At 38.7% G+C, this 15,400-nt stretch overlaps 1 long non-coding RNA gene across 1 annotated transcript in view; it reads right to left on the reverse strand.

The window, feature by feature from the left end:
* Window positions 1-15,400, reverse strand: part of LOC145520893 (uncharacterized) — an 867,842-nt gene that overhangs the window by 243,751 nt on the left and 608,691 nt on the right. Inside the window, exon 8 of the long non-coding RNA XR_014064880.1 lies at window positions 10,076-10,169. This is a non-coding gene — a long non-coding RNA (uncharacterized LOC145520893). The remainder of the gene's footprint in view (window positions 1-10,075; window positions 10,170-15,400) is intronic.

Genomic DNA, 15,400 nt, shown 5'->3' on the forward strand with positions numbered 1-15,400 from the left:
GAAAGTCATAGTCTTTCTCAATGCAGCACACTAGTCATCCACTTGCAATCAATCCATCTGCCAGCACGGTATTAGACTATGAGCAAGCTCTTACTAGGTCTGCACCCCTAGCACTTTGCACACTACCTGGAACCTGGTGGGAGGTAAACAAATGTCTTAAAGATAGGACTATTCTTAACTTGCCTCAAATGGAAGACCACAGTAGTTGGGAGTGCTGGCTGGTGCCCAACTGTCTGGGTTCAAATCCCAGATCTGCCACCCACTTATTCTGTGACTGGGCAGGTTACTCAACCTTACTGTTTCTCAGTTCTCTGATCTATAAAATGTGAAGAATGGATGAGTTCATCTAAGTAGAGTGCTTCAAAGAACATCTGATACATAATTGTCACTCATTGCTTGCTTCCTTTATTGTTTATTGAAAGGCTTTGTCTATGTGAAAAGTTCCATGTAGCTTATTCTGCTCATGTGCCCATCTAGCACTTGATAAATCAATACACAAATGATAGAGACATTTTTCTGAAGCATAAATCTCAGGATATTCATTTCTTTAAAGCCCTAAAGTGACTCCCCGTTGTTGATTCAACATAGCCCAAAGTAACCTACATCACTTTCTCAAAGGTGAGGCCAACCTGTAATTTTAAGCCTATGGTGGGCTCCTGAAGCTTACTCCCTCCCATCTCCCTGCACCCTTACTCTTGGGTCATGCCTAAATACTTGCTGTATGGATGAGCCAGGGGGCCTCATTCATTTCTGACATCGAGCCACTGTATTTACTGTTCAGTTCTGCATGGGCAATTCCCTTCCACACCTGACAAACACAGGCTTGTCTTTTGAGACACCGTTCAAATACTGCCTCCCATGTGAAGCATTTCCCAAATCCCTCAATGAACCGGTTGCTGCTTTGCTTACGTGTGTGTGTGTGTGTGTGTGTGTGTGTGTGTGTGTGTGTGTGTACATATATATATCCCTTGTATTTAACACATAGGAATTAGTCATTTTTTTGATGAATGAATAATCCCTATCTCTAAATAATATATAAATTTTCTAAGGCTAGTTTCCTTTGTTTTTACTTAAATTGTTAAAGCAGAGACATTACTTTGCCAACAAAGGTCTGGATAGTCAAGGCTATGGTTTTTCCAGTGGTCATGTATGGATGTGAGAGTTGGACTGTGAAGAAAGCTGAGTGCCGAAGAATTGATGCTTTTGAACTGTGGTGTTGGAGAAAACTCTTGAGAGTCCCTTGGACTGCAGGGAGATCCAAACAGTCCATCCTAAAGGAGATCAGTCCTGAGTGTTCATTGGAAGGACTGATGTTGAAGCTGAAACTCCAATACGTTGGCCACCTGATGCGAAGAACTGACTCATTGGAAAAGACCCTGATGCTGGGAAATATTGAAGGCAGGAGGAGAAGGGGACGACAGAGGATGAGATGGCTGGATGGCATCACCGACTCAATGGACGTGGGTTTGAGTAAGCTCTGGGAGTTGGTGATGGACAGGGAGGCCTGGCGTGCTGCAGTCCATGGGGTCGCAAAGAGTCAGACACGACTGAGCAACTGAACTGAACTGAAATTGTTAAATTTCAGGTACTCTTGACTGGTTTTCAACTTACAAAACTAATACATGTCTATGGTAGGAGGTGAAACAAAAGCTAATTATTGTTTTCCCATTCCCATGAGGTCCTGCTCCCTGACATAACCAACAGTGTGGTGTACAGCCTCACCTGCCTTTTTGCTTATGTGAATATATCCAGTCGCACACACTAGAGGTACAAGTTTCTCTATAAAATTGTACAGAACATATACTTTAGTCTTTGCTGGTAATACGGTCTCTGTAACAACTTCTCAAATTTGCCATTGTCGTGAGAAAGCAGCTATAGACAACTCCTGAAGAGACATGGCTGCATCCCTCCAAACTTTACAAAAGTAGACAACCAGTTGGATGTGGCCTAAAAGGCCTACTCTACTGCCCTATGATTGAATATTTATGTGCACACATACACACACGTTTAATCTGTTAATTTGCCTTTAAATATATAGCATCAAACCATACAAAGACACTGTGATTTGTTTTACTATATACTCTATTAACATCCAATAAGTCAATAGAGTCAAATAGAAATTCTTTTTCCTCTAATTTCTTCATACATATATAAAATCTACACATAGTACACATATGTCAAAGTTTTAACTAAGTGGGATATGTAATATATACTGTGGTGTGTGAACATGTCTATATTTTCTTTTTGGTGTACTAATTTATTTTTGCTTATCCCATGCCCATCATAAGTTCCCTTGTCACTCATGTGCATTCTTCTTTAATTTCCTTAATGCTCATATATCTTGAGTGTGAAACATACAAACTTCTGTGTATGTTGTTAGCATTTCTAAAACGGGATCATAAGGGACACTTGTCTCTGCATCTTACTCTTTCAGCTCAAAGCTCTCTTGGAAACCCCCCCAAATCAACTGGAAGAGGATTAATCAATTTTTAATAGACATATTTCGTGGTGTGGATGTACCATAAATATTATTACCCATTCATTGGTTCTAGCTTTTGGCTTCTATAAATAACACTGAAATATATGTCTTTGTATTTATAGGTAAGATAGATCACCAGATATGGGTTTGTTGGTTTGAACCATGTACAAAATTTATTTTTTATGAATGTTATTAGAATTTCATTTCCACCTAAAATGTATGAGGTTGCTATTTTCAGTGCATCCTTACAAGCAATTGCACTATCACTTTAAATACTGTCTTTGACCATCTGTTAGGTAGTAAGAGTCTCTCACTATTACTTCTGAACACTCATGATCTGGAGCATTTTTTCACAGTTACTGATGATAAAGATACGGTCTTTTTGAACTGTCCACCCATTTTTGAAATCATAGCTTTTTTTTTTTTTTTGATACCAATAAACTTGTATCACACTATCTTCAGTTATTTTCATATTTTATCCCCATTGTTGTTCACTCCAGATAAGGCAAACAGATTGAGTGTATTTTCTTTTAGATCCTGCTTTTTGGGGTCATAGTGCATGTACTCAAATTGTATACACCAAGTGACCAAGGTATACTTATTTTAACTATTTCTCATATAGCCTAAATTCTCTGTAATGTTTTCACTTTTAGGTAGCAATGTTAAATGTTCACAGCCATTGTGAATTTTAAAGGTACTCAAAATAGAAATGTGGTAGCCCACCATTAAAAACTGTATTTAATCAACATTATTTACTGAGCTGTTAGTCCAGAACAGACACTGTGCTGAGCACTTTATATACAGTATCATAATATTTAATACAACAATCTTCCGAGATAAAGGTTTCTATTACCTACATTATGGCAATGGGCTGTTGAGGGTTTGAGAGTATAAAACAACTTACCCAGGCTCACCCTGATCATCTGACTTACTCTAGAAGTTCAGCCCTTAACACCCTGTTATCCAACCAAATTTAAGATACTTAAGAGAAAACATTGACATATTTTAAGTTTTTGTTGGAAAATGTGGACATATCTTAAGTTTTACCATAGATAATTTGTCTGATTAGTTCAGAGATTCTATACAAAAGTGAAATGTTTGTCATTTTAGATATTAGACGAATAAGTCCATAATTTCAATATTAAATTGTGAGTCTAACAGTAACTGTCAGAGAGCAACCTACTACAATTGAATAGGAAAAAAAAAAAAAGAAAAAGCACTAGATTTGGAATTGGGAAATTCAAACTCAGGTCCTAACCAAATCAGCTGTTAGCCATATGATCATGAATGATTCCCATTATCCTCATCTGCATAATACGGGCCTCACTGTTGTTGCAACTTCACAAGGTTTCTTGTGAAGCCCCAACAAGATAAAGTGCTTCCTGCTATTGTTTTCTTCTTCTTTTGAGATTTAACAATTGCATATATTTTGCATATTTGCATTGTTATTTTCGGTGAATCCTTTTGAATAAATTACCAACATTTTTTCCATTATTCCATTCTTCTTCAGAATATGTCTCTTAAAAAAGAAGGCCAGTAGGAACCACTTTTCAAAACCAAAATCATGACTTAAGAAATAGGATGCTATTATGATTACTCTACATAATTCATTTTGAGGAAATCTACTTAACTTCCTTGTACAACTGAATTCCACCTGTATCATAAAGGTGCTGTGAAGAATACTGTCATGTTCTTAGACTGCTGAAGAGCTTCAGGGAGAAAAAAAAAAAACAACTCCACAGTACTTATGTAATCATCATCTATCCTTTCCATCTAATGGCTTTAAAAAGAGAATTCCTCTCAATTATACTTTAGAGGCAGAGTACCACATTAAAAGCAGGACACATTCAATGATGCAAGATAATATGCTTTGGTCTGTCTGTCCTTGCACACACACAGCAGAGGGAATTTCAAGTAAGCAGAAGTACTATAAAGGTTCTTCCACTTGCAACATCTGAAGAAATGAAATAAAATGTGCACTCTTGGATTGTAGGGGAAGTAAACATTTCCACATCTTTGAATCTGCCTTGTATAAGCCCATGGCACCTAGGGACAGCCCCATGCTCCCTGGAGGAGCTCAACAAACATTCCTTGATGAAGATAAACACCTGCTGTATTTAAATATGAGATGAAGAAGTCAGAGCGTAAATGAATCTAAGAATAAACTGGGTGTGTATGAGCATACAGCCACTATTAGCATTATGGGAAATTACATTCCCGCTATTATTATGATTATCATTCTAATGACAAAGGGCTACACACTGTGAAAGGGAAAATTATAAAGAAGAAAGAAATAAATCAGTTAAAGAGGAGAGTGAGTTTAAAATACACATATACTCCTATGCCCAAGAACCCCCCACTAAAATGAAAGGACGTGATTTTTAACACAGAAATGATGGCAGGGGGGGAAAGCATGGTCCACACCATGAGATCACAAGAGGAAACAGCTTGAAACTGTGGGAAGAAAATGCATACCATCTTCTCCACAAGTCCTCAATCCTTTCTCCAACCAGAAACGCACTTGTCCAACATCTTCCTTCTAACAGACGCCTCGCTGCCTTATTTTCTTTGTAGTTTGTTCGTATCAATAACGACTAGAATCAGATTGCTCAAAGCCGAGCTAAGTAGAGTGGACAAGAAGGAACAGAAGGCATGAATGGAACTTAGAAGTTGTACTGGCTTGTCCAGACTTAGGACTTTACCTACTGACGAGGCCCACTGTAAACTGGTGGAGGAGGAAACGGCAACCCACTCCAGTGCTCTTGCCTGGAGAATCCCATGAACAAAGGAGCCTGGTGGGCTACAGTCCATGGGGTCACACAGAGTCGAACACGACTGAGGGACTAACACACACACACACACACACACACTGTAAACTGGAGTTTGAACTAATTAGGCCGCTTTCTCACACTCAGCAGTCATTGCTGTAACAAATAACCCCTTTCCCTGATAAAATACTGCAAGTGAACACCACAGTCTGAGACTCTAGCTTTCTGGATGACACTGTGAAATCTCCAGGAGGTCTGTGCTTGCTTGAATGCGTTGCATGTAGGGCAAACTTCTGAAGTCTAAGCCAGGGGCGAGACTACCTAGAACATGGTATTGCAGTGTGGCCTGGAATGGGGAGATCTTTCTCTAGGTGACAACCACTTACAAACAATACTTGAGGGAAAAACAAAATCACCTGCTTTCTTGTTACAGAAATGGCTCCCCAGTCAATGGGGAAAATGCTTCCAGAAATAATTTCTCAGGATAGAGGTCTGATGGGAGCTAGCAGGGAACCACTTTTGCAGATCTTTTCTGACCCACATTTTTGAGGATGGTCGGATGAAACCAAACAAAGCACCAGGTCAGCACACAGCTTAGTAGGGCCTAACGTTGCGAGTAAGGAAAACAGACAGGGACACTGGGAAATCCAGGGCCTCTCATTCTGTAAATGCCCAAATGTTTACCAGCTGACCTTCCTCTTTACTGCGGTCTGGGAAGCAAGGTGCATACAATAAAGTTCAAACCAATCAACTGCTTTCAGCTGTTCTTGTGCAATGAATTTTTAAACATTTGGTCATTAAGCCCAATATATATGCAGGTCAGTTTCTGAACAGGATGGGAACAGTTTGGGAGCAGATGCCATGGTACTGCCTTGTGGAAAGGGGATGCGAAGGGAGCACAGAGGATGTTTATATGGCTCCACCCAGCAGGTTGAATATCTCCCAGCTCTTTGGCCTCCCAGCCCTCCCTTTCCACTGCTTCAATGATCAGGAATAGTTATTAACTTCTGTTGTCACTTCTTTTCATTAATAGAATGGCAGCCTGAAGACCATGAAGAGGAGACCCTGGGCTGGTTTTCTGTTAAACGGACCCCTCTATGAATAGTCTGAAGGTGGCGTAGCTGAAAGTTGGCCTTGTGTGTTTGGTGAATGGCACATTGATTTGTTGGTTTCTGAGCAGTCTGTGCTAGATTCTTCAACTTATTTTTGAACATCAATGAGCTGAAAGCTTTCAAGGGTAAAGAATTTAAATCACTTAACCATTTCTCTTTGTTGCATTCTGGTGGCCATATGTATGGGAGTAGCTTTAATGTTGATAGTGCAGTGGGGGTGGGGGGTATGTCAAACACAAGATTATTTTGAAGATGGTAAGAAAAAAAAAAAAGATGTAGTATCCAACCAGTCAGCTGGAAAGGTTATCTTTGTTAGCGCAGCCCAGCGACCTCATTCCAAATAGTTGCATCCCTCTTAAGGAACTTCTAATAGCAACATTCACCAAATTTTATATGTTATAAAATATGCCTTGCCCCTTCATGCCCCCAAACCAAGCAGGAGGGGAAGCTTATGGAGTTTATGTTTTATGTTAGGACATACATAAAATTTCATCTAGAAGTTACTCCAACAAATAAAACTCCAACGTAGCCAGGTATGTTTGGATGGTGGAAAACCAACCAACCACAGCTTGCTGATAAAATTTTAAAATGTAGTGGTCAGGGAAAGGCAACAATTTGCTTTATAAGGTACAGCTGGTTAGGTACAGGGTTTTTTGTATGACTACAGCAGCTGGCAGTTTGGTTTAAATTATATCTGAATAGCTAGTAATCTTGATACTATCAAAACTCTAACAAAGCAATAAACCCAGGGTGTTAAACCATTTTTCTTTTTTTTGGTGGTAGCACAATTCTGTACTCCTTACAATATTCATCAATGATTATTTAATCCACACAAATACATTTCTAGTACTCAGTCTTAAAAGTATCCAAACCTAAAGATTTCCATCGAGAAAAGTAAAGGTGTTTTACGAGAGGAAAATCACTATTGACAGGTATCTTTGTACAATAACTGCTGGAATGGAGGTATGCAGAGAGTTGTACATATTTTAAGTAACCAAATATCTAAAAATTGTTAATATGTTGGTAGCATGTGCTGATATCTATATGCACTCAAATATCAAAACTTTCTTTGTAAAATCAAGGTGAACTGGTAAACCAGTGGCCCCGTGACAAGCTACGTTAAATGTAAGAACATTTACTTTGAAGTTCTCATTTGAGAAGAAGCCAATTTATAGAAAATGCTTATGGAAAAATCACTGAGAAGTCTCTCGTTTTTTCCTACAACAGAAAGCTATGTGTATGAGAAAAGTATGATTCTTTCAATGGAGAAAGAGAAATTTCAGATTGAAGACCTAAATTTTTAAGGAAGAAGGATATACAACTGCTCTCCCCCCACGTATGTAGAAATATGCTACCCTTCATTATGGACTGTAAGGACTTCATTATGGACTGTAAGGAAGGAACGACCAAGAAAAGACATCAGAAGGAGAGATGGGAATTTTTTCTATTAACATAACTTCATAAGTACAAGGAGATAAGCTGACACAATCATCAGGTCAGCTAACTTCTCCCTGTTATCAAAATATTTTCCTAAATCATGACTGTTTCTGACAACTGTAAATAAGAAAATGAGACTTCCTTTAATAGCTTTAACCTGGTAAGTGACTTGTAAAATCTAGCTCTGTGGATTTAGTTTTTAAAAAATCTTATGCCATGCCGCCAGGACAGTTTATGTTTAATACCATTTTTTCGTCTCTCTCTCTCTTTCACACACGCACATGCACGCACACACACACACACACACACACACACACACATACACACACACAAAACAATGGTCTGTGCTCCCTCTGTTGGTTTTTCAGTAGCAGTTAATTCATAAATTCCGTTTCAGAGGTCCCATGCCATAGCTGGGTGCTGCTGCAGCTGCAGCAAGAACAAGATGTGTCATTAACTGAACTTCATGCTCCCTTTAAACAGAAAGTCATTCTGATTTCATTTCTTGCAAATAATTCAGAAAGCAGAAGATGCTTGGTAACACAGCAGAGCCATTTCAGAACTGAAAATGACTCTAAATGCCCCCAAAATATCAGGTCAGATTTTTTTTTAATGTATAAAAAATAGTTCTTCTAACCACGAAGTTGATGAGAAAACATATTAATGGAATAATTGATTTTTCCATTCATTCTCTTAATTGTTTTTGTCCCTATGAGAGCTGCAAGCTTAACATAAAAGGACAGAGAGTACTAAAGTAAGAGACAAATCATTTTCATACCCCAGTCAGGGAAATTTAAAGGTTGGAAAAAACCTAGAACTTCACTTATCTTTCTATTTAAAAAAGTAAGTTTCAGACCAAAATTATTCTATGTACTTCATGGTTATTCACCTTCATTTAGCCCAGCAAGGACTCCTATGGCTCTTAACTTATGGAGAAAAACCCATTCATGATAGGTGTGCTATTCACTAAGCTTGCTTGTTTGTTTGTTTTCTTCTTCTAGCCATTCTCTAATTGCGTTTTAGGCTTCATAAACTAGAATATTTATGCTGAGAATTTTAAATCTCAAGCATATCAGTATTTCAGACTCCTGTGTTTGTGGTTTAAATTATCTAGTTATATATCATGAAATCATATCAATCTTTGTAGAGATCTGCTCAATGTTAGAGAAGGAGATTCTTTTTAAAAGATGAGTAGACAATAATCAGAGCCATTACTAAATGAGCATTTGCTATGTGCCAGGCATCATGCTAAGCTCTACATATGCATTGACTCGTGTCAGTTTCAGGACCATCTTTTAGGGTTTGCCAGAGCCATTATCATCAGTCTCGTTTGGCAGGAGACAACACAGAGGATGAGAGAGATCAAATACCTTGCCTAAAGTCACAAGCCTGATGAGAAAGAGAGCTGGGCTTCAAACCCAGGGAGAGTGATGCCAAATCCTTATTCACAGAACAGTGGTTCTCCAGCTTTAGTGAGCAAACAGATCCCCTGGAGATGTGGTTCAAGTTGCAGACTCTGTCTCAGTAGAGTGGGACCTGTGATTCTGCATTCCTGATGAGCTCCCTAGTGATGCTGTTGCTGGGGATCCTCCTAGCATACTTTGAATGACTAGGCTCAAAGCCAGTGGTCCTCAAACTGTGCTGATTTCAGAATCACCTGAAGGGCTTTTCAAAGCACAGACTGCTAAGTTCCATGACCAAGCGTTTCTGATTCAATAAATCTAGAGTGGAATATGCTAATTTGCATTCTGAACAGTTCCTAGGTGGTGCTGATGCTGCTGGTAGCACACTTAGAGACTTGCTGTCATAAGAACGAAACCTGGCCAATGAGATTATCATTCTGTAGGCCCTGGGAAGGGATGGGGAGGAAAGTGTTCTCTATCATCCCAGATAAATTTATAATTAGGTAAATTGTCAAAATATAGTTCAAATGTAGACTCTACAAGTAGTGTGTTACATTGGAGTGCAGTGTTCTTTAGTAAGGCGCACAACAGATCATACCTTATTACCCATCAAATACAATAATACTTTATATTGTTCAAAGAATATACATACTGTAGAGAACTAACCCCCCACCCCCACCCACAACCACCTTTAAAAAAGAAAAATGATTTCCTTTTAACTGGCTTTTGGTGGGCGTGTCTTTGAAGCTTTATGAACTTTTTGGAGCAGTAACGAAGGTGGCGGTTTGACATCTGGTGGGTTTTTACAATATATTTTTGGTGTCAATGTCGTATACATTTCTCAAAATGCTGACTGCTGAAGAAACATCCACTTACCCCTGCTTTGGGGTGCGTTTCCATCTGATGGCCGTGACACTGCAATCACCTTGATGGGATGTTTGAGATCCGTGTGTTCACCGCTCTGTCCAGGCTAGAAGAACCAGAACAGAATAATTTCTGGTCAGAGAATCATTTTCAGACTCAGGCAAGCAGCCCTGAGTAACTTGCTTGTCTTCCGTCAACAAGCCCTATCTGCACACACACCCAAGGCAACACAATGCTGCCCTCTGCCCTTGCGAGATCTCCAGCTCGTGAGCTCTCTGCTGTTTCTTGCATCTAGGTTTGGGCTGGACGTTGCTGCTATTAAGTAACTTCATCTCTTATTTAAACAGGCATGAACCAAACTTTATGGCCAAAGAGGCACTGACTGTAGGAGAAGTGGAGACAGAGTGTATATTCCTTCTGAAAACAATGTGAATGTCTACTCTCTATATATGTATATATATATACATATATACATACACACACACACACAAATCAGGAAATAAACCACATATCCATGAACATAAATCTTAATCTCATCAATTAGAAAACTGGACACATTTGGCAAACATTCTGAAATATTTCAGAGACACAATAAGTATATAGAGCAATGTGACATATACAAGCATATATACCACCTAAGTTAGGAAATAAAACATCACTAATAAATTAATAATTTCAATTCTTGGTGTCCCACTCTTCTATCTTCGCCAGCCAGCCCCCCCGCCCCCGCCTTGGTAAACGACATCATACAGGGTTAATATTGTTTCCTTATATGCCTTAAAGCTATTTTTATATATGGATGGATACTGAAGGAATAAGTAATATTGTTTTGGAGGTATGAGAACTTTACATGGTGGTAACAAACTCCAAGTATTTCTCTGAAGTTTGTCTTTATTGTAGAGCACACTTTTACAGGAAGTATGGCTCTCCCCCATTTATTTTCATGCTCTGTCATTTTGTATGATACGAATACGCTGCAATTCAGAAACACATTGTTTCATTGATGGACATATGCATTGTTTCCATCTAAAAAATTGCAATAAGGTTACAATGAATATTCTTTAAACTCTTGGTACAAATTTGCAGGGGTTTTCTTGGAATACTATATGGATTTGACTAGATGTGGACTTGTGCTCACTGGCCAGTATGGTCAGTTGAGCCCTTGTATTGAGCCCTTGTAGCTATTGAACATTTGGAATGTGTCTAGTCTGAGTTGCGATGTCCTACAAGTGTAAAATACACACTGGTTTCAGCAACAGCATAAAAGAAAGAACATAAAATATCACTGATAGAATTCTAGATTGATTATATGCTGAAATGATAATATTCTGGATATATTGGTCTAAATAAAATACATTATTAAAATTAACTTTACCTGTTTTCTTTTACCATTTTAAAATGTGGCCACTAGAAAGCATCGCTTATATTTGTGGCTCATATTTTATTTTCTTTAGACAGGGCTGGCCCAAACAATTCCCAATGTAGTTAAACCAATTTAGTCTCCCATGAGAGATGTTAGGAACTACCTTACATTCTTGCTTCTATGTGGTATTGTTATACTCTCACTTTTGCTATTTTAGCTGTGAAATCATTTCTATTCATGGTATGACTTTGCATTTAATTCATTATTTATGAGGTTGAGAATCATACATATTTATTGTCTATTTTGATTTCTTCCTCCATTGATGTCTCTTTCCCATTTTTTAATTGGGTTATTTTTTATTTTCTTATTGATTTGTAGGTGTTCTTTATATTCTCCCCATGTAGGTCTTAAAAACTTTTTTTTCATGGTCTCTTTTGATATATAGAAATGCTTAATTTAACATATCCATTTACTGACTTTAGGAACTTGAGTTTCTCAGTAAATAACACTTTGAAACGTTTTAACAGAGGTAGAGGTTTTTTAATTTGTTTTTGTAACTGCTTTATTCACAGCACCTAGAACAGGGCCTGGTATGAATAGGCACTCCATAAATATTTGTGGAATGCAGTTGTATCACCTTGCTGTGGCTTTCTCCAGTCCATACTATGCCTTTGTCATCAGCTTCCTTCCTCAGGATCTAGAATCAACTTTCCTGTTAAGCTTAATGTAGCTTGCTTTCATTCCCTTTGAAGCTCAATGGTTTCATATTTTTCACTCTTCTTACAATTTGTACTTACACAGTGTTTCTCAAAGTTCATTGCCTGTAAGAGCAGTTCCAGAGGATGTTAAAAATTTTATGTGAAAAATAGATTATCATAGACAAACAGGGTGGACAGCTTTTGGCATTACAAGACTTCTGGAGCCTCTGACCTGCCAATGTGATTGTGAACATCTAAGAAAGGGGTGGAGGTGCGCTGCATTTCCCAAACCTGTTTTACCAAGAGCATTTGTGTTTAAAGAATGATGTTGTGAATCTCCTGCTCCAAAGAATATGATATTTTTAAAGCTATGGCTGGACTTATTGGAGGACTGAATTAAAAACCTCAAGACTGCAACTACACACAAAGCAAAATATTGAATGTGGTCAATAACCCGGAAATACCTAGTTTTGAAATTCACACAGATTTAATTCAAATACCTGAATTTTTCAATATAAATTGCTTTTTCTACTAATTTTAAATCACTACCCTGTTACAATGTGTGGGTGGGCATGTCATCCACATTAGAGGCTATCCATAAAATTCATGTAATTAATAGACCATACTAAAAGTTAGCTTTCGTTTTCAAATTAGAAAGAATATTTTTTAAATAAATGCTTTTTAATATGAAAAACATTTGTGTACCTTTTTAAACTTCTTTTACATCAACAACTTAGCATAAGAAACTATTCTTAGTCCTTTTGTTCTCTTTTAAGCATTTACACTGAGAAAACATGTTCTCTTTTAACATTATAGAAATTAAGATAGGCAAAAAAGCATAAGTTATAAACCTGGAGAAAGTGGGAAGAAAATGTTAAATTTATAAAATTCTTTTTCATTTGTTTCTGGTTCAGGCTGCTACGGAGAAGGCAATGGCAACCCACTCCAGTACTCTTGCCTGGAAAATCCCATGGACGGAGGAGCCTGGTAGGCTGCAGTCCTATCATGGGGTCGTGAAGAGTCGGACACGACTGAGTGACTTCACTTTCACTTTTCACCTTCATGCATTGGAGAAGGAAATGGCAACCCACTCCAGTGTTCTTGCCTGGAGAATCCCAGGGATGGTGGAGCCTGGTGGGCTGCCATCTATGGGGTCGCACAGAGTCAGACACGACTGAAGCGACTTAGCAGCAGCAGCAGCAGCAGGCTGCTAACTTTCTGTTTGGGAGGGGATAGAGATGGCATGACAGAAAAAAACAGCCACAAGAAGGCACACCATTTTGCTAAAGTCAACTTTGAGGGCAAATTGGCAATACTTATGAAAACTAAAAATGGGCATTCTCTTTGGTCCAGTAATTCTATTTCCTGCTATCTATTGTAGGAAAAAAAAATCAAATTATGTACAGTAGGGTATCTATTCAGAAATATTCACTGAAATTTTATTTGTCATAGTGAAAAACATAGGAAAAAATATGGACTATTTAACTGTTACTAGAGGAATACTTTTTAAAACTTGATACAGACGTGAATTAAGATGAAATGAAGACATTTGTCTGTAATAAGAACAAAGCTGTAAGGTACATTTTGAGTTGTAGAACAAAACATGCACAATGATCCCATTTGTTTGAAAAGAACATGAAACTCATGTATCTCTACAGACACGTGATCTAAATGTAATAAGTCAATTTAGTATGAAAAAAGCAGTAGTTACATCTGGTGAGGTATATGAGTTAGAAAAGATAGTCAAGGGAGATGCAGAAATAATTCTTGTATTGATTCTGTAATTTCACATTAATGAAAAAGTTATTTAACTTCTTGTTTAGTCTTTTATACTTTTAACTGGACTCTAGCTCAAATTTTATTAAACAAACTCATGTTACTAGTCTTTGCTCCCAATAGAAAGGCACAGTTGACCTTTCTCTGCTTGTCATTTGGATATGCATACTCATATTATTGTAAGACTTATTTCCTGAAGATAAGGGGCATAAATGAGGGAGAAAATGGGGGAAGAAAAGCCATTCTCTCCACGAGAAAACAAGAGCACATTTTGGAGATTCTCCACTTGACGATTTTTCCCCAGGATGGGACATGTAGAAACATATTTGCCAACAACAAAGCCATGGCTGGCTTTTAGAAACAGAGAAAAATAAAAGCAGCCCTGAAGTGAAATGCCTTTGAAGACTACCTGTTGTCGTCCACTGTCAACATTCCTCCCCTGGAAAAGAATCAGCGAATATATATGCGGTGGCTGCATCTCCAGACTGGGCACTAGATTAAAAACATGCCAGAGCCACGGCACGAGATGCATGCCAAGATCTGAGTATCGTGGGCTGTAAAAGCAGGTAGAGGGGCCTGCTCAGTTGAAACCTGCAATTGGGTATTAGGGAGAGCAGAGAGGCGTTCTGGGGGAATTTATGAACCTATTTGAACATCATAAGTTTGAAATTTCCAGACGAAATTGAGCCTGGTACGGTTCCATTTATCACACTTTCCATTTCAGGCTGGCGGCGATGGAGGGAGTTTAAGTGACAGCGTGCTCACCCTCACCCCCAGGCCACCTGATGAAATTGTGGAGCAGAGCCTGCCTGACACGTAGGAAGCAGATGAGGAGAAGGAGCTAGCAGCAGGGGGATGCGGGATGAGGGCGCGTGGTGGTGGCGCTGAGCAGGTAGAGGGCTTGATGGGGGCAAGGAGGCAGGGAGGGAAAGAAGCCAGGAGTCTGCTAGGAAGACCCGAGCATGAGAAGAAGAAGGAACACCAGCAATGGAAGTCTTTGTGCCAAGAGAAGGATGCAAAAGGAAGGCAGGAAGGAAAAAGAAGAAGAAGAAAAAAAAACAGTCCAGCTGTTCAAGTGCATTGCAAGTGAAGGGGGATGTTGATTGAGAACAGCAATCAGTCAGAAAAGCCAGAACAACAAAAGAAACACAGAAAGGGACTGCCTGGAGGAAGAAAGTCTCTGTTGCATTTTTATGACTGCTTTTAAAATGGGAGAGAACAGTAAAGTGGGTGGACTGATTTCAGCATCTCTAAACATGTGGTACCTGCCTGGCTGTGGCCAGGATGTTTGCTTGGCGGCCTATAGAACCTTGAGAGGTAGCTTATCCATGCCCACCAGACATGTGGAAGCTGTTCCTTGATACAGCTGTGCTTCACTGGACAAGGAAAAGGAACCAAGACTGAGAAAGTTCCTGCTTAGAAATTTAAAGAATTTTTTCCCCCTTCTGTTTTACCTCAGGCTACTATTTCTCTCTCCCCTTTGAGTTTCTGTTAAACACA

The sequence above is a fragment of the Giraffa tippelskirchi genome, chromosome 9 (assembly GCF_054371585.1).
Source record: "Giraffa tippelskirchi isolate mGirTip1 chromosome 9, T2T-mGirTip1v1.2.pri, whole genome shotgun sequence".
NCBI lineage: Eukaryota > Metazoa > Chordata > Mammalia > Artiodactyla > Giraffidae > Giraffa > Giraffa tippelskirchi.